This window comes from Castor canadensis, chromosome 11 (genome assembly GCF_047511655.1).
Source record: "Castor canadensis chromosome 11, mCasCan1.hap1v2, whole genome shotgun sequence".
NCBI classification, from domain to species: Eukaryota; Metazoa; Chordata; class Mammalia; order Rodentia; family Castoridae; genus Castor; species Castor canadensis.
In genome coordinates, this window is record NC_133396.1 from 95,395,205 (window position 1) to 95,413,376 (window position 18,172).

Sequence of the window (18,172 nt, forward strand, 5' to 3'; positions counted from 1 at the left end):
CTTGAGTAATTCCTTACTTCTTGCTCAACTACTAGTTAACATAGCATTTCTATCTCCTAGATCATAAATGCATTATGATATATCTGGGAAGGACTGGAGATGATTTTGTAATTAGAAAGATTATTTCTGAGTAATAGCAGACCAACCTGAGCAGACCAGGCCAAAAGGACTAGTAGTGATACAAAGTCTCAGGTCTAACTCAAGTGAAACAAAATAGACAATGTGAATCTTGGAGCAGGAATTGGAATTCACTGGCTCTGTCATCAGCAACTGCTGACCAAGTCTTGGTAGCAAAAATTGCATAACACTTCTATAGGGTTATATTTTGGTCAGTTTTCTCAGTGAGGTTTGCAAAAAGATGCAAATAGAAGAAAAGTGAAGGCATAGTCAGGCGAGGTAGAAAGAACACAGCAGCTACTCTGCTGAGCATTTTCCCATGTGTGCCTCTAGGTCTGCATGTATGCAGTAGTGGGGAGCCAACCTGTGTGACCCAAGTGAGCAATGTGTGCAAGAAAGATAGCCCAGTAGGAATACTGCGGAGACCTACAATGATGGATGGCCTTACTGGAGAAAATATAATCGCTGGCCCCAGGACAGCACACCTGCCCCCCAACAGTGATCATAAGGCCAGGTTTGCCTTATTGCACTCACTAAGTCCTAATGCTCTCTCTGCATGTAATCTCTGCATAAATATTTTTCCTCTATACATTTTGCATTAATTTGGTTTTGCTCTATGCACTTATATTGCTTGTGTTATTAAGATCATGAGTCTGTCAACCTTGTTCACCACCACGTCCTCAGTGCCTGATGCACAGTCGTTGTGATGGTTAATTTTATGTGTCAGGTTAGAATATAGTGTCCATGGCCAAACACTAGTCTAGATGTTACTGTGAAGGTATTTATTTAAAAAAAATTTGAGTAACATTTAAGTCAGTAGATTAAATAAATCAGATAACACTTCATTATGTGAGTGGGCCTCATCCAATCAGTTGAAGGCCTTAAGAGAAAAAGATTGAGATGCCTGAAAAGAAATGAATTCTGCCTCCAGCCTCTAGGCTGCAACAACTCTTCCCCAAACTTCCAATCTGCCGGCCTGCCTAGCGTATTTTAGACTTAGTAGCCCCAAAATCTCATGAGCCAATTCTTTATACTTCCATTTATATATCTGGGCTATCTATTTTGATGACTCAGAAGTCTCGAAGGTGTAGGCTTCTTGTAAGGCAGCAGTGGCTTGGCTCATGGGAGATGATTCCACTTCAGCTAAAGTAGAGAATTCCTTTCAAACTAGGGGAGAACTTGCGAGGTTCAAAGAGAAGTGCATATATTGCAAATAGGTGAGCTATGATATATTGAGATTGTGCAACTTTAAAAGTTTAATCCAATGTAAAAAGAAAGATAGCGCAAGTAAAAACCATTGCAGTGAAAGCATTTTGGTTTAATAACATTTTTCAAGTTCTCATGTGTCTTGTAAATGCCCGCGGTACAATCTCCTGAAATTTTTCCTATGTTTAAAAGTCACCTTTGCCCTGTCAAACTTGGTGTCCTCAGTGTGTTGCTGGGTTCATGCAAACACTATGTTCTGAAAAAGAGATTAAAGAATTGGTTTGGGTAGAAATAAAGGGTTGCATTAACAATGCTTTCTTGTTGGGAAATTAAATAAGGTCCTACTTTAAGGATTTTATATTGGAGATTAAAATGAAATTGAAAAGTGTGAATTATTCTATCCTGAGCTCACACTCTCCTTCTTTAATGCTCATAAATTTTCTGAACACTTAATAAAGGTGGACATTTCATTCCATTGTATTCATAATATTACAGCCATTAACTTAGTCTTATTTTAATTACATATCTTGCCATATCCTTGATTGTCTGATCTAGAGATCAGCAAACACTTTCTGTAAAAAGCCAGCTAAATATTTTAGCTTTTGTGGGCCATATGGGCTCTGCTGTTACAGGTTGAAAATAACCATAGATAATGTATAAATAATGGGCATGGTTGTGTTCCAATCAAACTGGATTTACAAAATCAGGCAGCAAGTGTGCTAGATTTGGTCTGTCCTTTGCCATAGTTTACCAGTTCTTAGAAACTTTATATCAGCTTTTTTTCTTCTACAAAGATATTTTTCTCTTATTCAACCAATTTGAGAGCTTGTTCTATTGACATTTATTTTTATAATTAATTAAATTTAGACTTTGGTTTTCTCATTGTGTTATGGTTTCTATATTTTAGTGAATCCACATTTTTCCCTTCGTCATATAAAGAATGCTTTCTTTACTTACCTCTTATCTGGCATTTAGAAAGTTGTATACATTGCTTGTTTCACTGGCTAAAGTTTTCAGAAGTGTTCTTTGTGTCATCAGCTATTCCAAAAATTCCAGTTCTTGACTTTCATGGAAACATAGTAGGATTGTGCATCTCCTTTGAAGTTAAGTATGCCACATGACTTGCTCTTGCTAGTGAGATTTGAATGGTGGTGACATGGTATATACTCAGGTAGTTGATGAAGAGTGATGGCACAATTTACCATGTTTGCTTTTTTATGTCTCAACCATCTTAAAAGTGTGGGGAGGGAGACAGGATCCAAAGGCACAGATGCATGGAGCCTTACTGTTGCACTGCTATGAGTAGAAATAAAACTGTTTTCAAAGCTGATGAGGTTTGGGGGCTGTTTGTAGCTGCAGCCTAGCCTGCCCTGTATGACAGAGGAACTACTTTTTGAAGTGGGATGCTGCTATGGCAAGGATCTAGCAAAGTGATAATGAGCCAGGTTATGCTGAGTTGAGACTTTTGGCAAAACAGTCACCAGTGATAACTTGGAAGGCAAATGATGCAATAACGTCTAACTCTAGAGCAAGGGTCAGCAAACATGGACCATGGTCCAAGTCTGGTCCATTGTTTCTTTATCTGGCCTGCTAAGAATAATTTTTACATTTTAAATGATTTTTATGAAAAATTCTTACAGTACTATTTCATGATAAGGAAAATTACATAAAATTCAGATTACAATATTTATAAATGAAGTTTTATGGGAACCTAGCCACATTCATTTTGAATAATAGTATCTATGGCTGTTTTTGTGTGACAAGGGTAGCAAGACTTTGAGGCCTCCAAAGCTAAAATATTTACTATCTAAGCTTTAGCATAAAAAAATTGCTGACCCCTGCTCTAGATTCTAGAGGAAAATATTGGTAAACAATGCTAAGATGTAGGTTTGTTTCTGTTAATTGGTTTGTTACTGCAAGAAAGAAACAAGCACAGACAAAAGAGTTGGCCAGTTAAAAGCAATAAAGAGAATCCAAGTATTTTTAGGGTTTGCAGGACTGGAAGACATGCTACTTCTTAACCCTGAAAGTAAAAAATAAAATGAGAAGAACTTAGAGGGTCAAAGGTTTATTAAAACTCATTCTTGGGACCGGTATCAAATTAAGGGTATGACCCATTCCACCCATTAGTAAAGCCTCTGAGTGGATTAAGGTGTCAAGGTCCAACCAATACCCTGGCACCCAGGAATCCTTTTACTTGAGCCAAATCATACAAGGTGTTGAGCTCCCATTGATATCTGAGAATTAAAGAACCTGTGATGACCTCAAGGCAGGAATAGGGCGGAGAAGAGAGAAACAGAAGAGGTAGAAGAGAGAGTGAGTGTGTGTGTGTGTGTGTGTGTGTGTGTGTGTGTGTGTGTGTGTGTGTGTGCGCGCGCGCGCGCGCACGCGCGCTGGCATGGAGAAGTCAAAGTAATGTGGCAACTTCAGGAAGAATATATAGAGAGAAGGCTGTGACTTTGGAGTGACTGGAACCAAAGTCAAGAGGCTAAATTTTTAAGAATTGTACTAATGAAGGAACCAACTATCTAAATTATTAGTTTTAGTTTGAAACTAAAAATGACCACTGGAGGATTGCTAAACATCTACAGATGTTGGCCTTATACAGGAAAACTGCTTAGCTACTAGGAGGGCTGAGTCCCTAAAGCCCATTTCAGAAATGGCCAAAGAGGATAATTGAAATAGTATACCTGCCCAGTGGTGTATATTTAGTATACTCTGTATACTAAGTGTGGTGTACAGAGAACCCCATACTTTCAAAAAGTGGAATCAGAAACACTCTCCATTTCCAGTGAAGACAATGAGTCACAAAATTAATGCAATGAGGTCATGAAATATGGTATGTTTGGACTACTCCCAAATAGTAGGAATTTAGCATGACTTGAGCATCTCTTCAACTCAACACAACTTGCCTTAACATAATATGAGATCTTAGACCCAGGTGTCCAATAATAATTTTTTAAAGTTATTATCACTATGTAACTTGTTTTGTCCCAAAACAATACCGATTGTGTTCAGTATTGTACTCAGATCTGAAATAATTAATAGACATTCTAGTTTACATGGTTTCAGAACACAATTCTAGACTTACAAATTCTTTATTTTCAAAGCTCTTAATTTTCTCATTCCTTTTAATAATTTTCTCCAAGATACATGAAGGAACTGTGACTGGGCAACTGTGTTGTTTCAAGCATTAGATGTAATTCTTAAGAGTTCTGAGATTTTCATCTCCACACCCAATGACTCAGTGTGCAGCCTTAGGCCAGACAGCTTAACATATGTGTTTCATTGCTCAAGATGAAAGGATATTAAGACTCTGACCTCTGAAAGATTTTGTACAAAAACTATCTGATGTAAAGAAAAAAAGATAATACACAAGCAGTTACTGTTCTTCGAAATAGACACCATCAGAGATTCAGGATAAGCATATGGTAAGAAACATATTTGGAGACACTTTCTGTTTATGCAGAACATCTCAAGCATATTTGGGTTCACTGAAACTCAATCATTCAGGCATATGTATTTATTGTGAGCTTCCCCTTATGTGTGCTCTGTAGTAGGTATAATGTGGGTGGAAGACAATAGGTATGGAGGTTTCTTGCCATTCACTGGTCCATTGGCTAGGCCTGCCTTAGGCAGAATCCCTTTCTATGTCTTTTCCTCATCTACAGAGGGCACTGACCTGGCTAACCAGGGTGCCAGATGGTCTAGTATCTACCATCTATCTGCCTACACGATCTAGCAATTAATCGAGTGAGATCTATCAATTTTTTAAAACCTCTGCACTTTGACAGTCTTGGCTTCATTCATTTCCCATGTACACATAAAATAAGTTGGAAAGTTGTCTTGGCCATAAGGTCACAGCTGTTGTAGAGCAGTGATTCTCAAAGTGTGGACCCTAGATAACAGAAGCAGCAGTAGCAACACCACCTTGGAACTTGCTAGAAATGCAAATTCTTGGGCTCAGACTAATGGAGTCATAATCTCTGGAGTAGAGTGCAGCACTCTGTGTATTAACAAGTTCTCTAGGAGTTTCTGGGGCATGTTAAATTTAATACCTACTGTTGGAGAGGATCATTTGTCAGTGAGATGCCAGACCAAAACTATGAAAAGCAAAACAAAAGCAAAAAACAAAATTTAAAAAAAAAGCTTCATGTCTGTTCGCAATTATGTCTGTAAAGAATGTGGAAAAAGAAAGGGCATAATGGTATGATGCATCCTCTCAGAAGTATGAAGACCATCAACAGAGGTGTAATGTGGGGGCTGAGATAAATATCAAATTCATATCAGCTGTATTGCCTTTCTAGATTAATGAACAGGACTTAAAATAAAATTTGAAAATTTCACTTCATTTTCAGCCTATGAAAAGAACCTTTACAAGCAAACTACAAGGAGTTTGAACATGGCTCCACAAACAACCTAGAGTAAATTAGATTTTAAGCAGGAAAAGATATAATTAGATTTGATTTCTAGAAAACCAACTTTGGAAGGGAGGAGCAAGATAGTGGATTGTTGATATCCCTGTACCCCAGCAATGACTACTCTGAAGAAGGAAGATCAGGAGAATATAAAAGGCACCCATGGGATCTCCTAATCAGCGAGAAACAAAGTTCTCTCCAAATCCACAAATAGAGAACCAACTATCCACGGGAAGAATGGGAAGAACAACTCCCGGCTCAACACCCCCCATCCCCCACCCCTGAAGTCTCCTCAGGGCTCCAGGCTCCATTACTTGGTACTAGCTTGGTACCAAGTAATTGATGGTAATTCCTGCTTCCCAGCACACACAGGAACTCAGAGCTCCATGCTCCCCTACAACACTATCTGCTACCTTTACCCTGAAATGCCGGGGAAACTGGAGCCCCTGTAGAAGTAGGACCCAGAACTCCTGTAGCTCCGTGGGTAACAGAAAGAGCAATCCAGCAGACTTGTTTCCGCCATGCTGGCAGCAGCTGCTGCACTACACTCCCAGAAGCCTGCACCAGGCAAGAAGGTCCCAGGGCTCCCGATGGCGATAGGCTTTGTTCTTCCACGACTGCAGTAGCTCCTGTGGCTCTTGGAAGCCAGCACCTGGCAAGCAGGCCCCAGAACGCCCACTGTCCACAGGCTTAGATCTCCTGTGCCTGCAGCAGCTGCCATGGCTCCTGGTAGCCCACACCCCAGCACACTTAGACCCCAAAGCCTCCACTGCCTTATGGGCACCAGAGGATTCAAGCCCACCAGCTTTGCTGCCCCACTCGCTCCCTCAACTTGCTACTTAGTGCCAGGAGCCCACTTCCATACGCACAAGTAAACCCCAGGCTCCGCACTTTGCCATTCTGCTGGTACCAGAGGGCCTCCCTCCTCAAAGAGCACGGAGGCCCAGCACTAACCACCAAGCCCTCCCATGGGAGAGCTCCCGCTGCCTTGTCAAAGAGCAGGAACCCAGCTTCTCTGCTGAGTGGTAATATACCACTCTCTGAGAGCCAGGACACCTACTTCCCTAAGGCACAAAAAGGCCCAGCACTTCTCACCGTGCCTGACCACAGGAAAGCCCCTGCCTCTCCATTAAAGACCAAATTGCTGGATTGTCCACCCAGGGGAGGAAAGTTGTAACCTACTACTCAGTGAGTGGCACCAGAAGGCCCGCATCCCAAAGTGCACAGAGACTCAGCACTCGCCACTGTGACTGCAGGAGAGTTTCCACACTCCCATCAAAGAGCAGGAACTCCAGTCTTCTCATCTTTGTCCTCTTGCTGAGGGGAGAAAAGAGGTAATCTGCATCACAATGAGAATTCAGCAAGGGTTAAAATTTCCAGTATGCCCTCTCTGAGGAAAACTGCTGGAGCTCCAGGAGAAAAAACCCTCAAAATCCAAACTACAAGGCACAAGGGATTAAAACCCTAACCAAACACAACTCCAGTTGTATAAATCTCAACACAGAATGAAAGAGCAAGACAGCCACTCTCCCTCAAAAGCCAATGCTATCACTAAGGATTTAAACACCTGCTTAGAGGAAGAGAGATCAAATAATAAATTCCAAAAAACAATAGTAAAAGTGATTAACAACCTCAAAGAAGAAACACAAAAGTTAGTATTTGACTTCAAAGAGGACATGAATAAACAATTAAATGAGCTCAAAGACAATACAAACAAACAGATGAATGAGATTAAGAAGACTATCCAGGATATGAAAAAGGAAATCAATAAAGATATGGAAACCCTGAAAAATAATCAATCCAAAATAACTCAATATCCCAAATAAAAATCTCAACCAAAAGCTTGGCAAACAGAGTGGAGCAAGAGGAAAACAGAGTATCAGTAATGGAAGAAAAAGTAGAGGAATTAGAACAAAGAGTAAAAAGACAATGAAAGAATGCTAAGAAAACATAAATAGAACATGCAAGGTATCTGGGACACCATGAAAAGACAAAACCTGCAAATTATGGGTGTAGAAAGAGAGGAGCTACAAACAAAAGGCATTGACAACCTATTCAATAGAATAATAGTTGAAAATTTCCCTAACCCCATGAAAGAGAGAGTCCAGAAAAGAAAATTATAGACCAATATCTTTAATGAATATAGATGCAACGATTCTCAACAAAATACTGGCAAACAGAGTACAACAACACATCACAAATATTATACACCATGACCAAGTTGGTTTCATTCCAGGGATACAAGGATGGCTCAACATATGTAAATCCATAAACATAATACAGCATATAAACAGATGCAAGGACAAAAACCACAAGATCTTCTCAATAAATGCAGAAAAAGCCCTTGACAAAGTCCAACACCCTTTCATGATAAAAGCTCTGAAGAAACTAGGAATGGAAGGAACGTTCCTCAATGTAATAAAGGCTGTATATGACAAACCTAGAGTCAACATCATACAAAATGGAGAACAACTGAACCTGTTCCTCTTAAAGTCAGGAATGAGACAGGGCTGTTCACTTTCTCCACTGCTATCAATATAGATTTGGAATTCCCAGCCAGAGCAAGATCAGAAAATAAAAGAGATTCAAATAGGGAGGGAAGAAGTCAAACTATCCCTATTTGCAGACACCATGATCCTATAGCTAAGAGACCCCAAAAACTCTACCAAAAAAACTATTAGAAACATAAATTCAGCAAAGTGGAAGGATATAAAATTTACATATAGAAATCAATAGCTTTTTCCATATACCAACACAAACAGACTGAGAAAGAAATCAGGGAAACAATCCCATTTATGATAGCCTCAAAAACAATAAAGTACCTTGGAATAAATTTAATGAAGGAAACCAAAGACCTTTTTAATGAAACTATAAGCCACTGAAGAGAGAAATCGAAGAAGACATCAGAAGATGGAAAGACCTTCCATGCTCGTGGATTGGTAGAATCAACATTGTGAAAATGGCCATACTACCAAAAGCAATCTACATGTTCAATGCGATCCCTATCAAAATTCCAATGACATTCTGCACAGAAATAGAAAAATCAATCATGAAATACACGTGGAAACACAAAAGACCTTGAATAGACAAAGCAATTCTGAGTAAAGAGTCCAATGCTGGAGACATCACAATACCCAACTCCAAGCTATGCTACAGAGCCATAACAATAAAAACAGCATGGTATTGGCATTAAAAACAGACAAGAAGACCAGCGGATCAGAAGAGAAGATCCAGATGTAAACTCATGCATCTGTAGCCAACTGATTTCAACACAATGGAGAAAAAACAGCCTCTTCAACAAATGCTGCTGGGAAAACTGGATATTCATATGCAGAAGACTGAAACTAGATCCCTGTCTTTCACCCTGTACCAAAATCAACTCAAAGAGGATCAAAAACCTTAATATAAGTTCTGAAACTTTGAAACAACTCCAGGAAGCATTAGGAAATACATTGGAACAGATAAATATAGGGAACGACTTCCTAAACAGAATTCAAAAGGCTCAGCATCTAAGAGAAACAATGAACAAATGGGACAGCATCAAGCTAAAGAGCTCTACCCAGCAAAGGAAACAGTCACCAGACTCAAGAGACAGCCCACAGAACGGGAGAAAATCTTTGCCAGCTACTCATCCAATAAGGGACTTATATCCAGACTCTACAGGGAACTCAAAAAATTCATCCCCTACTAAAATCAACATCCCAATGAAGAAATGAGCACATGAACTAAACAGAGAATTCTCAAAGGAAGAGAAACAATATGGCCAATAAATACATGAAGGAGTGTTCAACTTTCTTGGTTATAAAAGAAATGCAAATTAAACTACACTAACATTTCATCTCACCCCAGTTAGAATGGCCACAATCAAGGGTGATAACAACAACAAATGTTGGTGATGATATGGCAAAACAGGAACCCTTATACGCTGTTGGTGGGAATGCAAATTAGTACAACCACTATGGAAAGCAGTATGGAGATTCCTCAAAAAATTAGACATAAAACTGCCATGTGTTCCAGTGATACCACTCCTGGGCATCTATCCAAAGGAACATAAGACAGAATACAGTAGAGACACCTGTACACTGATGTTCATTGCCGCACTATTCACAATAGCCAAGCTCAGAAACAACCCAAATGCCCTATAACTTATGAATGGATCAAGAAAATGTGATATATATATACAATGGATTATTACTGAGCCATAAGGAATAATGACGTGTGGTTTGAAGGTAAATGGATGCAACTGGAGGATATCGTGTTAAGTGAAGTAAGCCAGGATCAGAAACACAAAAGCCATGTTTTCTCTCATATGTGGAAAATAGATTCAAAGATAAACATATACACAAAAACAAGCATAATCATATATAAACTCATATGTAGAACATGTTTGTAACAGTGGAACTATTCTATGGAACTGGGAATGAAGGAAAGCAAAAGAAAATTATAGAACATCAATAATATCACATAACATAAGATGTACATTAGAGGATATAAGGATGTGTATTTGAAAGCTGTTGAAAATGGAGGGTGGGAGGTTAAGGGGTAAGGGAGAGTAATGAAAGAATTGAATGGACCAAAGTAAAGTATACCCACAGTGAGCATACATTAAGACACTCCCTTTGAACATTAACTTAAATATTAATAATGAAAAACAGGAAGGTAAAATGGGCACAGCGTGTGTCTATGTAGAGGGGGTATGAGTGGGATGGGGGAGGGTGAAGGAAAGAGATTAAGGTGAGTATACAGTTGATGGACTTCATATACCTTTATGAAACAGGACCAAGAAACCTCTTGCAATTGCTGTAAGTGGGGTAGGGAGAGGGTTGAGGGGGAGAAATGATGAGGGCAATGTAAATAATGTACAATATAAGACTAATCGGAATTGTCACAGTGAAGCCCCCCATATAGTGAATATATCCTAATAAAAATTTTATTTAAAAAAAGAAAGAAAACAAACTCTGGTGGTAGTTTGGAAGGTGGTGTGGTTTGGAGGGAAGTAGGGATATAGTGAGACCTTGGTTGAGATTTCAGGAGGAAGTGGCCCTGTTCAGATGAACCAAAGGATTGGAATTGGTGTGGAGTGCAGAGGTTCCTCCAATTATATCCCCCAGATCATGTACCCAGGTTCGTTTTTGTCACTCACTTCCAAGTTCTGATCACCTACACATTGCATTTTTGATAGTCTCTGTTTTTCCAGAAAAATTCACTAAATCTCTTTGATGATTCAAGTCAATGTTCCACATCTCTGAAAATCCTCCCTCATTTCCTTTCACTCAGTTCTTTGCTCTGTCTTTTGAACTCCAGCCATCAAGATGCATCAAGGTTCAATAGTTACTTTTCTGTTTATTTGCATTTTCCTCATTAAATTGTGAGCTCTTAAAGGATGAAAATACCTACTTGTACATTAATTATACAAATATTTCTGAAGCACCTGGTTTGTGTAAAGAACAGTTCTAGAACTAACCAATTTACAATGTAAGCCTATTTGAAATTGTCACAATTAATCCCCCCATACAATGAATATATCCTAATAAAAATGAAAAGGGTTGTAAGATAGTGCTAAGTTTCATTTCTAAAAGGTAATACCAATTTGCATGTAAAATACATGAATATACATGCTTTCTTATAGCATCCTCAGTATCAAGTATCAAACTTGTAAATCTTAGCCAATCTCAGAAGGAAAAAAAATGACATTTTAAGTTGTATTTCTTTTAATAAAATAAGGTTGAATACATTTTTAAAAAAGAACTGTTCTAGACAAAGTGGTGACAGTCCTTACCACTGTGAAGAATGGGGTAGAAAAACAAATCAATTACAGAGTAAAGTTGCTATGTATTATGAAAGGGAGAAAAATTAAGCAACACATGGAGGGTAGGAAGGGACGGGTTTGAACAGTTCTATCTTATACAGAGTGGTCAGGAAAGACTTCACTGACAAGGTGGCTTTGAGCAAACCCCAAAGGTGCTGAGGGAGTGAATATTGTGGAGCTCAAGGGAAAGTGTGTTCCTGGAAAAGGGAACAACAAGTACAATGACTTTTAAGTGGTTTATACAAGGGATAAAGAGAAGCATAGTAGATGAGATCAGAGAAGGAGGCTATGAAAATACATGAAGACCATGGCTAAGATTTGACTTTTACTCTGAGAATCGTGGAAGCCACTAGCAATTTTGGGAAAAACTGGCATTCTTATATTTTAAATATCATTTGACTATTGTAATTAATCACAGAGATGAATAGTGAAGCAGGATCCAGTGAGGAGACTACTACAATACTGACAAAAAAAATGGTGACAAAGACTAAGGTGGTAGCAAGGAAATGGCAAAAAGTAATGAGATTTGAATTTATTTGAAGGTAACAAAATTTGTGGAGAGACTGGATGTGGGTATGGAAGACAGAGGGCAAAGGACTTGAAACTTTTTGTTTAAGACTGAAATGATAGAGTTTCAATTTACAGAGATGGGAAAGCCTATTCTGCGGTAAACTGCTGGATTTTGGTTTAGTTATTTGAAAATGCTGGATAGGTGATGTGGTGATATGAACCTTAGCTTTAGGGAGAGAAGGTCTGAGGCTATAGATTTATGATGAGGCCTTATAAGTGCATAAATTGCATTGAACCCATGAGAATGAATGCTATCCAACTCATCTATTTATTTCCAGTGCTTAGCATAATGGCTGACACAGCAGACAGACAATAAATGTTTTCTGGGTAAATGAAAGAATGAGTACTATAATTCAGATTTCTAACAACCTCACAAATTGTTGTACAGAATATCAGGACAAGGTTTAGACAAAGTCTAGTGTTAGGAGTGATTGAATCAGATTATCAGATTATCTTTCTGATTAATTATTGGATTATTGCAATTAATTAATTGCTAATATTGCAGATACCTGCTATTCTTTTGCCCATATCTACTTTTCATCTTCCTGAGTAGAATACCATGTATTCTCAGTTAGTTTAATAGAATGAAATTTCATATGATTCCAGACTTCTACTATTTCCTCTTTTTTTCACTATGCTACTTTTTATGCTCTTAAAAAAGCTTAAAAAAAAAAAAACCCTGACATTACTTGTTATCTCAATATCCATGATTCTAGAGTTTAGACCTCTATAATGGGTTCTGATGATAATTTTTCACTGCTAATTTTTTTTAGATCATTTGAGGAGATGTTTATTCCAAGCCTGTACTTTAGATAAAAAAACAAGAATTTGCCAACTGCAAATAGCTAATAAACTGTGTTTATCATAAAAGTAGGCCTAGTCCTATGTTGAATCTGAGAACATTTGTCATATTGTAGAAATTATATGTGTACTCCAAAGGCAAATTTTTTACTTTTTAATTGACATTATAATTATATATATTTATGAGGTATAGTGTGATGTTTCATTATATGTATACAATGTACAATGATCAAATTTGACTAGTTAGCATATACATTATCTTAAACATTTATCATTTGTTTGTGATGAGATTCAAAGTCCTGCCTTCTAGTCATTTTGGAATGTGCATTATTGGTAAGTATAGTCTCCTTACTATGCAATAGAACACTAAAACTTATTCTTGTTATCTTTGTACAACTTACTCATACCCCACCCACCTTGCTCAGCCTCTGATAAATACTATTCTACTCTGTATTTCTATGAGATTATAATTTTTTTGATACCACATATGAGTGAGAACATGCAGTATTTGTCTTTCTGTGCCTGGCTTGTTTCACTTAACATAATGCTCTGCATGCTCATCCTTCTTGAAACAAAAGGTGGTATTTCACTTTTTTATGGCTGACTAGCATTCAGTTATGTAAAAATGCCACATTTCCTTCATCCATTTATCCATCAATGAACATTTATGTTGATTCCAAATCTTGACTATTGGGAGTAGTGCTGGAATGCACATGGAAGTACAGATGCCTCTTTGACATAGATTTCATTTCCTTTTTACATATACCCAGTAGTTAGATTGCTGGAGCATATGGTAATTATAGTTTTAGTTTTTGAAAAACTGCAAAAGTAAACTTTCTACAAACTATTTCATTTGAAACCTCTGTTGAAGAAATCTTCAATTTTGCAAAAATAGTTATACATGGGAAATTTTGGAATTATTAGATAACTCACTGTGCTAGTCTGGCCTGAATTGAGGGGAAAACACATCCAGTTTCTTAATTACTGTGCACCACTATTGGCTTATAATTTAATAATAACTATAGGATTAAGGATTAAGATATAATTTTGGCTGCTGTAATGAATATAGACCACAGAGATGAAAAGTGAAGCAGGAGTTCAATAAGGAAACTACTACAATACAGACAAAAATGGTGGCAAAGACTAAGGTGTTAGCAGTGGAAACGGGGAGAAGTATGAAAGTCTGGATTTATATTGAAGGTAACGATTTGTTGAGAAACTGGATGTAGGGTATGGAAGATAGAGGTCAAAGAACTTGAACGTTTTTGTTTTAGAGACTGAAATAATGAAGTTTCAATTTACAGAGCCAGAAAACCCTATTCTGGGATAAACTGCTGAGTAGAGTGGGAGCAAAGAGAAGGGACTGCTCTTTTGACCAAGATGGCACAAAAGATGGCACAGATACTTTTCAGCCAAGATGGCACAGAAGGTGGAAGTTGGTTACTAGTGAGCATGGAAGTCCTCTGAGCCTTGATGATCAATGCTTTCTGGGTTGGAATGGCTTCCTGAGCCCCCATCTACTTTCCTGGCTACTCCAGTCAGTGTTGGTAAGGTGTTCATGATCTAAGGAAAATTCCCATAGCCAGCTTTGGAACCCAGAAGAATGAGAGCAGGTTGGACAACTCCTATTCCAGAGGCAATTTCATCCCTGTAACCTGTCTGCACTCTGCATATCAGGGAAGATTACACAGGAATCTGAAACTAGAAAGAAAAACATCGAAAACCCTGAGTCAGTGATGATTCCCATCCTATAAGCACGATTTCCTCTAAATATTGGGAGGAGTTTGTGCAAGAGAATAATCTCTATAGAAAGAATTAATACCAACTAAGCCATTGATGATTTCTCCAAAAAGCAAGGAACAAAAAGAGTTTCCTTGTTTTCAATTACTATGTTCTCAGTGATTTCTAACAAAATATTAATGCGGATGTATTTTTCCCTTTCAAATCCTTCAAAGGGTTTTGTGTAGTAATAGGTGGGTTTCAGAAGAGTTTTGATTTGTTAATGATATTTTCCTTTTCTTAAATTTTTTTATCATGCATTTGGGACTCGCTCAAGATACAATTTCATCTTATAAATCACTGATAAGAACTATGATATATGAATCTCACAGATCAGTTTATTTAGATATGTGTGACATTAATTTAATTTCAAGTCTTCCTGAAAAGCAATTCCTAGCCCAGCTTCTTAAATCAAAGTCACTATGTAACTGAATATTCTTAGAATGTGAGTCTTTTGATCTTAGAGACTATGCTGTGATGGTCACATTGCAGATTCTCAACAGGTATTATTGAATCAAAATAAATTATATTCTCAACCCCAGAAGTTGAGAATAATTTTTCATTACAAAAATTTGGCACAATATAAAAACTTCTGACCTCAAATTAAACTTTTATCTGATTGTATAGTGATTTGCCAATTCATTTCTCACAGTGATTTATCTTTCAAATTCCATGAAAGAATTAAGCAATTTTTTATGTCATCTTATAGTCTCATATGTTTTATATCTCTAAGGTTACATTCAATTCATAATCACATGCTATATCTTATGTTCCTTGGACTTTCAATGAAAATTTAAACTTTCTACAGAGGATCATTCTATATTCATTCTATCCTAAAATATTCCATACATGAGACTTGTAGATAAAAGGAAATGAATAAGTTGATAATTTGGGATCTCATCTAGGCAAATAGAAGCAGATTCTATGATTGAAAAAATATTAAGGAATATTGAACAAACACCATCACCTAAACACTTTTAATTGACTTTCACCAAGAAACAAATTTCTTACTTTTGAAATTTTTTCCTCTTCTTTTTCTATGTCAGCCGTCATGCCACTCACTGAAGGTTATTTAATTACTAGAAAAGAAATTCCAAATTTGAACACAGCTTTCTTGAGACGTGGTTTCTGGAAGAAATGGATACAATGAGCACTAGTTTGGCAGAGAACATCATGACTGAGTTAGCACAGGATTGGGAGAGATAGATCCATGAGTTGCTTTGGAATGCCCTCTACTCATTGTCTTTTCAGGTACATATGGCTCCCACATACAAACAGATGTCTTTATCACATGCCTGAGTTCACAGCTGGATTAGCAGACCCCAAAGCCTATGAAGAAGGATACACTGAGGGAGACTCACTCAACTGATAAGATACAAATTATCCTGTTTTAGTCCCATTGCCAGAGAATTTACTCTGGCCCTTTAAGTAGTGAGTTAAGATTGTGCATTTATGTTATGATTTAGTTTACAGACACAGATTATTGTAACTAATAGTGACTCCAAGTCTCCTGATCATTTTCTTTGGACAAAGATTAGAAAGCAACTCATATTCATGATTTCCTACATATTGAGAAACACAGAATGTTCCAGGAATATATGGGAAACTTCTAAAGAAGGGAACGAATGAATAACCTCAGTTCATAAAGCTACTCTGTGAACATGTTTTCACCAATTCATTCTTGACCTTAGAGTGAATGTTATAATAAAGATTCATAACAATGGTTAATCTCCATTTTCTCCATCATGATTTATTAAATGTGTACTAAAGCCAAGGTGCTTAATTACTAATTCTTACCACATTGCAAAATAGAGAAAAGCCTTTACATTTTCACAAATGAGGAAATTGTGGAGGTAAGTCCGTGTCAAGATAATGCAGCCAGTGCATATGAAACTGGGTTTTAATCCTAGGTTTATTTGTTAAATCCCTTGCTAATTTAATTGTGCAGTGGTGATATTGCAGTTGCTTTATGATCTGGCTACATTCACCTGCTTTTACTCTTTATATTTGGATTGAATACTTGACAGATGGGTAAAAAGTGCTCTCTTTGATTTTGACTCATTTCAGAATGACCCAGCACTACTGTGAAGTAGAATAACTTATCTCCCACCTGTACTTTAGTTGAGAGCTCCTTTCACCTCCTGTGTCACTTCCTATCTACATCCCTGCAGTGATGTAAAGAATTATTTGTTAATAAGTCATCATATAGTAATAACTTAAGGTAGATTTTTATTTTTCATTTTCTTATAAGCATCCTAAAAATTAAATAAATAGCTCTCAAACACTGAACTAGCAAATATTAAATCGCAAAATTTCTTTCAGATATTGTAAAGATTACCTTCAGAGGTGACGAGCAGGAGGAGATCTTTGCAATACCTCTGAAATCATGCCCCTGATGATGGCTACCTTTCCTGAAAGTTCATAGTGGCTGCATTTACTCTTGGATATGCATTGTCCATCTGTTCTGGAGTTCTGGAGTGGGAATGGCAGCTCCTCCGACTGAAGGATATCAAGAAAAGAGAGTGTTGATTTCTGTAGCTGAAGAGGAAAGGCAAATTTAAACATGGAAAGCTGATGGTCCAGAATTGTTGAATCATTTCCCCAAAAGGGGCAAGTATTCTCAGTGCCAAAGATAATGGCATTGATGGCCTCCCTGGCTGAAATGTTCTCCTTCTTATTGTTCCATCCTTACTGTCAGTTCTCCTATTTCTCTATCTTGCTCCACATGTAGCCTTGCTCCCTTTCCCCAGGAAATGTAAATAAATGTAAATTCTTCTTTCAACAGCATTGACCTCTTTGTGTTGTCACTCAGTTACCTCAATAAATTAAAATCCCATGAGTATAATTTTTAAATAATCAGAAATATAAATATTATAAATATATGTGTGATAAATAATATATAATATAATAAATAATATAAAGCTGCACACATTTGTTGAGCATTATGATATGCTAGGCACTAATATAAGCTATATATATTTTTTCTCTTATCTAATGCTCAAAATTACCCCGAGTTGATGCAAATGTGATCCTCAGCTTAGATATAACAAAAGCGAGGAATGAAATGGTGAAGCCAGGGTTCAAATCACAGCTGTTCTGATGCAGAGTTCTATTCAAGGTAAAGGAAGAAAGTGATGTATTTCAAAGGGATTCAACCTCCTCAAGACTCTCTCTTCTTGCTTTATATTACCCCATCCCTGACTCTTTCTTTTGGTCTGGGAAAATAGAGTTTGTTTCTATGACATAGTACATCATCTGCTTTTTGTACATCCCACGAGAGTCTCAGAATCTGAAGAATCATGAATAGTAGGCTGAATACATGAAGAATGGGAAAAGATGAAGCAGCTGCCACCATCTTCACAAACTTAATTTTTTTCCTCTAAAGTAAGTGAGTAAAATGGTCTAAAGAAGCATGAGGCCAGGAATGATGGCTCATACTTGTAATTCTAACTACTCAATAAGAGGAGATCAG

At 37.4% G+C, this 18,172-nt stretch overlaps 1 protein-coding gene across 5 annotated transcripts in view; it reads right to left on the reverse strand.

Annotated features, from left to right (window-relative positions):
- The window catches only part of LOC109701800 (flavin-containing monooxygenase 5-like), a 363,647-nt gene that overhangs the window by 33,908 nt on the left and 311,567 nt on the right, over positions 1 to 18,172 (reverse strand). Inside the window, exon 1 of one of the 5 annotated variants that reach the window (XM_074047599.1) lies at positions 15,712 to 15,909. The exons of the other annotated variants lie outside the window; for them this stretch is intronic. The gene's annotated coding sequence lies outside the window, so the exon portion shown is untranslated. Of the gene's footprint in view, positions 1 to 15,711; positions 15,910 to 18,172 lie in introns of those variants that run through there. 5 annotated transcript variants of the gene reach the window in all.